This window comes from Triticum aestivum, chromosome 5D (assembly GCF_018294505.1).
Source record: "Triticum aestivum cultivar Chinese Spring chromosome 5D, IWGSC CS RefSeq v2.1, whole genome shotgun sequence".
NCBI lineage: Eukaryota > Viridiplantae > Streptophyta > Magnoliopsida > Poales > Poaceae > Triticum > Triticum aestivum.
The window spans coordinates 189659335-189669396 of NC_057808.1; positions in this window are offsets into that span (position 1 = coordinate 189659335).

Genomic DNA, 10062 nt, shown 5'->3' on the forward strand with positions numbered 1-10062 from the left:
ATCTCAGTTTCTTGCTTGTTCTTCGTTTGCTCGCAGGAAACAGACCCTCGTGGTCAGGTTGATCGTGCTCCGGCGTGGTCAATAACCCTCGGAGTTGGTTTAGCGATTGCTAAGGCGCGACGTCATCGCACGTTCGTAGTCGGATCGTCAAAGTCGACTTCCACCAATGCGATATCCATCATCTCATCGAAAGACGGGACACCTTTGCCTCTATCAAGTATAGGCTATTTTTAGAGTCCGTATATGTCGGAAAAATTGAGTTAGGGTTGGTTTCGGACCCCTCCTACAAGGGCCACGAAATCCCCCCCCCCCTCTTGCTACTTATATACAGCCCTTAGGGCATCGTTTAGACTTTGGGTTTTGTTTAGATTAAAAGTTCGGCATAGTTGCAACTTCGCGTACTTCGTTTGTGTTCAATAACCAGACAAAGACGTCACAGGACTGCACTTGATCAATAAAGCTTTCGTCTTTTATTTGCAATATCCAGATTGCAATCTTAGTTCTTGCTTGTTCTTCATTTGCTTGCAGGAAATAGACCCTTGTGGTCAGGTTGAATGTCCTCTGGCGTGGTTAGTAACCTCGCGGAGTTGGTTTCGCGATTGCTAAGGCGCGACGTCCTCGCACGTTCGTAGTGGGATCGTCAAAGTCTACTCCATCCAAAACTATAGCCACCATCTCATCGAAAGATGAGACACCTTTGCCTCTATCAAGTGGTATCAGATTTCCAGGTTGCTCGGTGAGCTTTTACAGTTTTTCGTAGTTTAGATCGAGTCTGTTCTTCATACCTATAGTCCACGAAAAAGCCAAAAAAATTGGGGTTAGTTCATCCTATCCGAACCAATCTGATGATGATGACATCAATACCATTGCTATACCCACAGCCCCTGCTGCTATACATACTGGACCAATTAGTAGAGCTCACGCACGCCAATTAAATTACCAGGTACTTTCGTTTCTTGGTAATGATTCTAATGTTCATGAGAATATGATGCTGCCTAAATTGGATACATTTGTTTTTCTTACAAATGAAGGGCCTAGCTTGGAGAAGGATGAACATTGGAGCAAGAACAAGCATGGAGATGATGGCATGCGCAAGGGGAACAAGAACGGAGTTACAAGTGATTATTTTAGGACGTTGAAGCCACCATAATGCGTGCATGAAGCCTCGGACGAAATATACAAGATGCTACTTCATAACTTTTGTCCAGAGGCTATTCTAGGTGTTGCGTCACCTTATTATTGGGCCAAGCCCATGTAATTTCGAAATACTTGAGTATAGGCTGTTTTTAGAGTCCGTATGTGTGGGGAAACAAGAGATAGGGTTGGTTTCGGACCCCTTCCCCAAGGGCCACGAAATTCCCCCCATCTTCCTCCATATATACAGCCCTTAGGGCGTCGTTTAGATTTGGGTTTTGTTTAGATTAAAAGTTCGCCATAGCCGCAACTTCGCGTACTTCGTTTCTGTTCAACGACCAGACAAAGGCGTCACAGAACCCCACCTTGATCAATAAAGCTTTCCTCTTATATTCGCAATATCCAGATTGCAATCTTAGTTTCTTGCTTGTTCTTCGTTTGCCTGCAGGAAACAGACCTTCGTGCTCAGGTTGATCGTGCTCCGGCGTGGTCAATAACCTCTCGGAGTTGGTTTAGCGATTGCTAAGGCGCGACGTTGATGAGGACATCAATACAATTATTACACCCACAGCCCCTGCTGCTATACATACTGGACCAATTACTAGAGCTCGCGCACGCCAATTAAATTACCAGGTACTTTCGTTTCTTGCTAATGATTCTAATGTTCATGAGAATACGATGCTGCCTAAATTGGATACATTTGTTTTGCTTACAAATGAAGGGCCTAGCTTTGAGAAGGATAAACATTGGAGCAAGAACAAGCATGGAGATGATGGCATGCGCATGGGGAACAAGAACGGAGTTACAAGTGATGATTTCAGGACGTTGAAGCCACCATAATGCGTGCATGAAGCCTTGGACGAAATATACAAGATGCTACTTCATAACTTTCGTCCAGAGGCTATTCTAGGTGCTGCGTCACCTTATTATTGGGCCAGGCCCATGTAATTTCGAAATACATAAGTATAGGCTGTTTTTAGAGTCCGTATGTGTGGGGAAACAAGAGATAGGGTTGGTTTCGGACCCCTTCCTCAAGGGCCACGAAATTCCCCTCCTCTTCCTCCATATATACAGCCCTTAGGGCGTCGTTTAGACTTGGGGATTTGTTTAGTTAAAAGTTAGCCATTGCAACTTCGTGTACTTCGTTTGTGTCCAACGACCAGACCAAGACCGCTTACGGATCCCCACCATTATCAATACTTCATATATAATCGCAATATTCAGATTGCTTTATCATATTCTTGCTCGTTCTTCGATTGCTTGCAGGAATAGACCTTCGTGGTCAGGCTGATCGTGCTTCCGGCATCGTCAGTAACCTCAGGAGATTGGTTTAGCGATTGCTAAGGCGCAACGTCGTGCACGTTTGTAGTCGGATCGTCAAAGTCGACTCCACCAAATCGATAGTTATCATCTCATCGAAAGATCGGGACACCCTCGCCTCTATCAAGTGGTATCAGATTTCCAGGTTGCTCGGTGAGATTTTACAGTTTTTCGTAGTTTAGATCGAGTCTGTTCTTCATACCTACAGTCCACGAAAAAGCCACAAAAAAAAATTAGGGTTAGTTCATCATATCCGAACCAATCTGAGCCTTTGCATAATCTTTTTAGGGTTTTTGCTTTGTTGAATTTGCGGTTGCATCGTCGTGTCAAGTTGCTGGTCTTAGAGTCTAGTCTTTTAGAGTTTCGAGTTCTGGTCATAAGTTGTCACGCCGCCGCCGCACCATCATCATCGCCTTGCCATCTACCACCATTGCTTATCCGCCACCGCTTTGAATCCGTATCCATATACCACCACCGCTGCCATATACCACCACCGTGCCATATACTACCGCCATATATCCACCACCAATCCGAGTTCTTTTCATAGTCGGTTTGTTTTAGAGATCCATATATTTTCCGTTTCGTGTTTCCTTGCCTGAGTAGGTCTCGAAAAAAAAAAAAAAAAGAGCGAAAAAAAAAATCCTGAGTGTGCTTTTCCCTTGTTTACGTGCAGCGCCGTGATTTTGTTAGTGTTCTAGGCTCGCGTCTCTAGCACGGTCTAGCCTAGGACCAGCACAGTACCGTCGTTGAGCGTTTATTCAACTTTGCATCTCTGAATTGATTATTGCTTACCATTTTGCTACCATTTTATAAGCCTTCCCAGCTCCATATAAGTCTACATCGTGCGTTTGACTCTCCCTGGTAATCGCTATATCCAAGCTTTGAGAGTTTTTGACTACAACGGTTGCCGATCACCACCTGCTGCTGGGTAAGAACTGGTAAGAATTTGAGATTCGCTTGAAGGTTTTGTGACACACCACCATCCCACCACTTCTAGTAGTCTGCAGGATCATATTCTTTTGTGTTTCTATTGCTGCTAACCATGGCAGGTTCACAAGCCGATGAGACTGATTGGGCGAACATGACGAACAAGGAGTTGCATGATAAATTTCAGCAAATGATGAGTGGCCAGGTGGGAGATGTGCTAAACAGATTTGAAGAGGCTATGGAGAAGATAGATGCCGTGGAGAAGTCGTTTGAGACAAAGCTGGATAACAAGTTTACTGAATTACTAAAGCGTCTTCCCCAACCACCACCGGCTGCACATGTCGCACCTCTACAACAATAACAACCACATCTCCAACGCCGCCTTCCAAATCAAGTGGGACGGGCACAGCGCGTTCTAATTGAGATTGGTCAAAATTCGGGTGCTGCTGTCCCTACTGTTGATGCTTCTTTGGCTCCTGCTCCTGCGGCGGCTGAGGAGGATGACGATTATGCAGGCGATTATGAGGATGAGGTTGATCAAAATCAGAACTACGTGCAGCCACCAGCACCACCACCAGCAGGTCGACCTCAGGTATATATTCGCAACGGTAGGCCGGCACCACCACCTCAGGTACGAGATCATGACCATCTCCCTAAACTGAAATTGAATATTCCACCATTTGAGGGTAGATATGTTCCTGATATATATCTTACTTGGGAGTTAGAAACTGAACAACGATTTACATGTTTACAATATCCTGAGGAGAGACGTGTTCCTGCTGCTGTTTGTGCTTTCACTAGCTTTGCATGTGTTTGGTGGTCTGAACATTGTAGATTATATCCTGTTCCAGCTACTTGGGCTGCTTTGAAAACTGCTATGCGTACTCGTTGGGTTCCACCATATTATCAACGTGAATTACTTCAAAAATTGCAGCGTTTAAGACAAGGAAAAAATTCTGTAGAAGAATATTATCAGGAATTACAAACTGGCATGATTAGATGTGGTATTGTTGAGGAGAATGAAGCTATGCTTGCACGTTTTATGGGTGGATTAAATAAAGAGATTCAGACCATTCTAGAGTATAAGGATTATAATAATATCACTCGTTTATTCCATCTTGCTTGTAAAGCTGAACGTGAAGTGCAGGATCGACAGCCATTGGCGCGAACTAACTTTTCTGCAGGTCGACCTTCATCATGGACACCGCGTGCATCTTCTACTTCCACTTCACCATCACCTCCATCAGGTGCCACCTCCAGCCGTGATACAAGAAAGCAGGCACAACCACCACTCTCTGCCAAGAGCACACCTGCCGGGCCTGTGCAGAGCTCTTCTTCTTCCATGGCATCGACAGGGCACACAAGTGATATTATTTGTCGTCGTTGTAAGGGAAGAGGACATTTTGCGAGAGAATGCAAATCTCAGCGTGTCATGATTGCTACTGAGGATGGTGGGTATGAGTCCGCTAGTGACTATGATGAGGAGACTTTGGCTCTTATTACACGTGAAGAACATGGTGGAGATGATTCTGAAAATGAGACGCAATACATGGCTCCTGAAGACGCTGACAGGTATGAATGTTTAGTTGCTCAACGTGTTTTGAGTGTGCAGGTCACACAAGCAGAGCAAAATCAGAGGCATAATTTGTTCCATACAAAGGGAGTTGTGAAGGAACGTTCTGTTCGCGTCATCATAGATGGAGGGAGCTGTAACAACTTGGCTAGCATGGAGATGGTGGAGAAGCTATCTCTCACCACAAGACCACATCCACATCCTTACTACATCCAATGGTTCAACAACAGCGGCAAGGTTAAGGTAACACGTACTGTTCGTGTGCATTTTAGTATCTCTACATATGCTGATTATGTTGATTGTGATGTGGTACCCATGCAAGCATGTTCCTTATTACTAGGTAGACCATGGCAATTTGATAAAAATTCTGTACACCATGGTAGAAACAATCAGTATACTCTTGTTCATAAGGATAAAAATATTACTTTGCTTCCTATGACTCCTGATTCCATTTTGAAAGATGACATTAATAGAGCTAATAAAGCAAAACAGGAGAAAAATAAGAGTGAAAATCAGATGGTGGCAAAGGAATTTGAGCAACAAATGAAACCTAATAATAAACCATCTAGTGTTGTTTCTGAAATTAAATTGAAAAGTGCATGTTTACTTGCCACAAAATCTGATATTGATGAACTAGATTTCAGCAAATCTGTTTGCTATGCTTTTGTGTGCAAAGAGGCATTATTTTCATTCGAGGACGTGCCTTCCTCTTTGCCCCCTGCTGTCACTCACATTTTGCAGGAGTTCGCTGACGTCTTCCCACAAGACGTGCCACCGGGATTACCACCTATTCGAGGGATTGAGCATCAAATTGACTTAATTCCCGGTGCATCGCTACCCAACCGTGCACCATACCGTACCAATCCAGAGGAGACGAAGGAGATTATGCGTCAAGTACAGGAGCTGCTCGACAAAGGTTATATACGCGAATCTCTTAGTCCTTGTGCTGTTCCTATTATACTCGTGCCTAAAAAGGATGGTACGTCGCGTATGTGTGTTGATTGTAGAGGCATTAATAATATTACTATTCGTTATCGTCATCCTATTCCTAGGCTCGATGATATGCTTGATGAATTGAGTGGCTCTACAATATTCTCCAAAGTTGATTTGCGTAGTGGATACCATCAAATTCGTATGAAATTGGGAGATGAATGGAAAACTGCATTTAAAACTAAGTTTGGTTTATATGAGTGGTTAGTCATGCCTTTTGGGTTAACTAATGCACCTAGTACTTTCATGAGACTAATGAACGAAGTTTTACGTGCTTTCATTGGACGATTTGTGGTGGTCTATTTTGATGATATACTGATTTATAGCAAATCTTTGGAAGAACATTTGGAACATTTACGTGCTGTTTTTATTGCTCTACGTGATGCACGTTTGTTTGGTAACCTTGGCAAGTGCACCTTTTGCACCGACCGAGTATCTTTTCTTGGCTATGTTGTTACTCCACAGGGAATTGAAGTTGATAAAGCCAAGATTGAAGCTATTGAGAGTTGGCCGCAGCCCAAAACGGTCACACAAGTGCGGAGTTTTCTTGGACTCGCTGGTTTCTATAGGCGTTTTGTGAGAGATTTTAGCACCATTGCTGCCCCTCTCAACGGGCTTACAAAGAAGGATGTGCCTTTTGTTTGGGGTACCGCACAGGAAGAAGCCTTCACGGTATTGAAAGATAAGTTGACACATGCTCCTTTACTCCAACTTCCTGGTTTTAATAAGACTTTTGAGCTTGAATGTGATGCTAGTGGCATTGGATTAGGAGGTGTGTTATTACAAGATGGCAAACCTGTTGCATACTTTTCTGAAAAATTGAGTGGGCCTAGTCTGAATTATTCTACTTATGATAAAGAACTATATGCTCTTGTTCGGACTTTAGAAACATGGCAACATTATTTATGGCCCAAAGAATTTGTTATACATTCTGATCATGAATCTTTGAAACATATTAAAAGTCAAGCTAAACTGAATCGTAGACATGCTAAATGGGTTGAATTCATTGAAACTTTCCCTTATGTCATTAAACACAAGAAGGGTAAAGAAAATGTTATTGCTGATGCATTGTCTCGTCGCTATACTATGCTTTCACAACTTGACTTCAAAATATTTGGTTTGGAGACCATCAAAGATCAATATGTGCATGATGCTGATTTTAAAGATGTATTGCAGAATTGTAAAGAAGGAAGAACCTGGAACAAGTTTGTCGTTAATGATGGATTTGTGTTCCGTGCTAACAAGCTATGCATTCCAGCTAGCTCTCTTCGTCTTTTGTTGTTGCAGGAGGCGCATGGAGGAGGATTAATGGGACACTTTGGCGTGAAGAAGACGGAGGACGTACTTGCTACACATTTCTTTTGGCCAAAGATGAGACGGGATGTTGAGCGTTTTGTTGCTCGCTGCACTACATGTCAAAAAGCTAAGTCACGACTCAATCCTCATGGTTTATATATGCCTTTGCCTGTACCTAGTGTTCCTTGGGAGGATATATCTATGGACTTTGTTTTAGGTTTACCTCGAACAAAGAAGGGGAGGGATAGCATATTTGTTGTCGTGGATAGATTCTCGAAAATGGCGCACTTTATACCATGTCATAAAAGCGATGATGCTGTTAATGTTGCTGATTTGTTCTTTCGTGAAATTATTCGCTTGCATGGTGTGCCAAATACTATTGTTTCAGATCGTGATACTAAATTTCTTAGCCACTTTTGGAGATGTTTATGGGCTAAGTTGGGGACTAAACTGCTTTTTAGTACTACTTGTCACCCCCAAACTGATGGACAAACTGAAGTAGTCAATAGAACATTGTCTACTATGCTTAGGGCTGTTTTGAAGAATAATAAGAAAATGTGGGAAGACTGCTTGCCTCATATTGAGTTTGCTTATAATCGTTCATTGCATTCTACTACTAAGATGTGCCCTTTTGAAATTGTGTATGGTTTCCTACCTCGTGCACCTATTGATTTGTTGCCTCTTCCATCTTCGGACAAGGTTAATTTTGATGCTAAACAACGTGCTGAATTGATCTTAAAAATGCATGAGTTAACTAAGGAAAACATTGAGCGTATGAATGCTAAATATAAACTTGCTGGAGATAAGGGTAGAAAACATGTTGTGTTTGCACCTGGAGATCTTGTTTGGTTACATTTGCGTAAGGATAGATTTCCTGATTTGCGCAAATCAAAGCTAATGCCACGTGCTGATGGTCCTTTTAAGGTGTTAGAGAAAATAAATGATAATGCATATAAACTTGAGCTGCGTGCAGATTTTGGGGTTAGTCCCACTTTTAACATTGCAGATTTGAAGCCTTATTTGGGTGAGGAAGATGAGCTTCCGTCGAGGACGACTTCATTTCAAGAAGGGGAGGATGATGAGGACATCAATACAATTATTACACCCACAGCCCCTGCTGCTATACATACTGGACCAATTACTAGAGCTCGCGCACGCCAATTAAATTACCAGGTACTTTCGTTTCTTGCTAATGATTCTAATGTTCATGAGAATACGATGCTGCCTAAATTGGATACATTTGTTTTGCTTACAAATGAAGGGCCTAGCTTTGAGAAGGATAAACATTGGAGCAAGAACAAGCATGGAGATGATGGCATGCGCATGGGGAACAAGAACGGAGTTACAAGTGATGATTTCAGGACGTTGAAGCCACCATAATGCGTGCATGAAGCCTTGGACGAAATATACAAGATGCTACTTCATAACTTTCGTCCAGAGGCTATTCTAGGTGCTGCGTCACCTTATTATTGGGCCAGGCCCATGTAATTTCGAAATACATAAGTATAGGTTGTTTTTAGAGTCCGTATGTGTGGGGAAACAAGAGATAGGGTTGGTTTCGGACCCCTTCCTCAAGGGCCACGAAATTCCCCTCCTCTTCCTCCATATATACAGCCCTTAGGGCGTCGTTTAGACTTGGGATTTGTTTAGTTAAAAGTTAGCCATTGCAACTTCGTGTACTTCGTTTGTGTCCAACGACCAGACCAAGACCGCTTACGGATCCCCACCATTATCAATACTTCATATATAATCGCAATATTCAGATTGCTTTATCATATTCTTGCTCGTTCTTCGATTGCTTGCAGGAATAGACCTTCGTGGTCAGGCTGATCGTGCTTCCGGCATCGTCAGTAACCTCAGGAGATTGGTTTAGCGATTGCTAAGGCGCAACGTCGTGCACGTTTGTAGTCGGATCGTCAAAGTCGACTCCACCAAATCGATAGTTATCATCTCATCGAAAGATCGGGACACCCTCGCCTCTATCAGACGTCCTCGCACGTTCGTAGTCGGATCGTCAAAGTCGACTTCCTCCAAAACGATAGCCACCATCTCATCGAAAGACGGGACACCTTTGCCTCTATCAAGTGGTATTATATTTCCAGGTTGCTCGGTGAGATTTTACAGTTTTTCGTAGTTTAGATCGAGTCTGTTCGTCATACCTATGGTCCACGAAAAAGCCAAAAAAAAATTAGGGTTAGTTCATCCTATCCGAACCAATCTGAGCATTTGCATAATCTTTTCTATATTTGCTTTGTTGACTTTGCGGTTGCATCGTCGTGTCAAGTTGCTGGTCTTAGCGTCTAGTCCTTTAGAGTTTCGAGTTCTGTTCACACGTTGTCACGTCACCGCTGCCATATATCACCACCACATCATCATCATCGCTGCTACCATATACCACCACCGCACCAACTTCATCGCCACTGCCATATACCAACACCACATATTCACCGCCAATCCGAGTACATCTACGCCACCACATATCCTCCGCCATCATGCCAATCCGAGCCCACCTGCAACATATATCCGCCACAAGTCCGAGTTCCACCAGATTCATCTCCGGCACAAGTCCGAGTTCCACCAGATTTATCTCCGCCACCAGTCCTAGTCCGAATCCAGTATTTTGTTACTCTGTTTTGGAGTTCCAGATCACGCCATACTCCGAGTCGTGACAGAGAAGGACTCCCAAACTTCCGTGTTACCCGCAGTTGAAAAATATTTCCAGTTTCAAAAAAAAAACTAAGTCTGGAAAATTCTGGCTAGGCAGTTTTTAGGCCATTTGTAGACTTTTTCGAAAAAAATTGTTGCGGAGCAGAAAAAAGGAA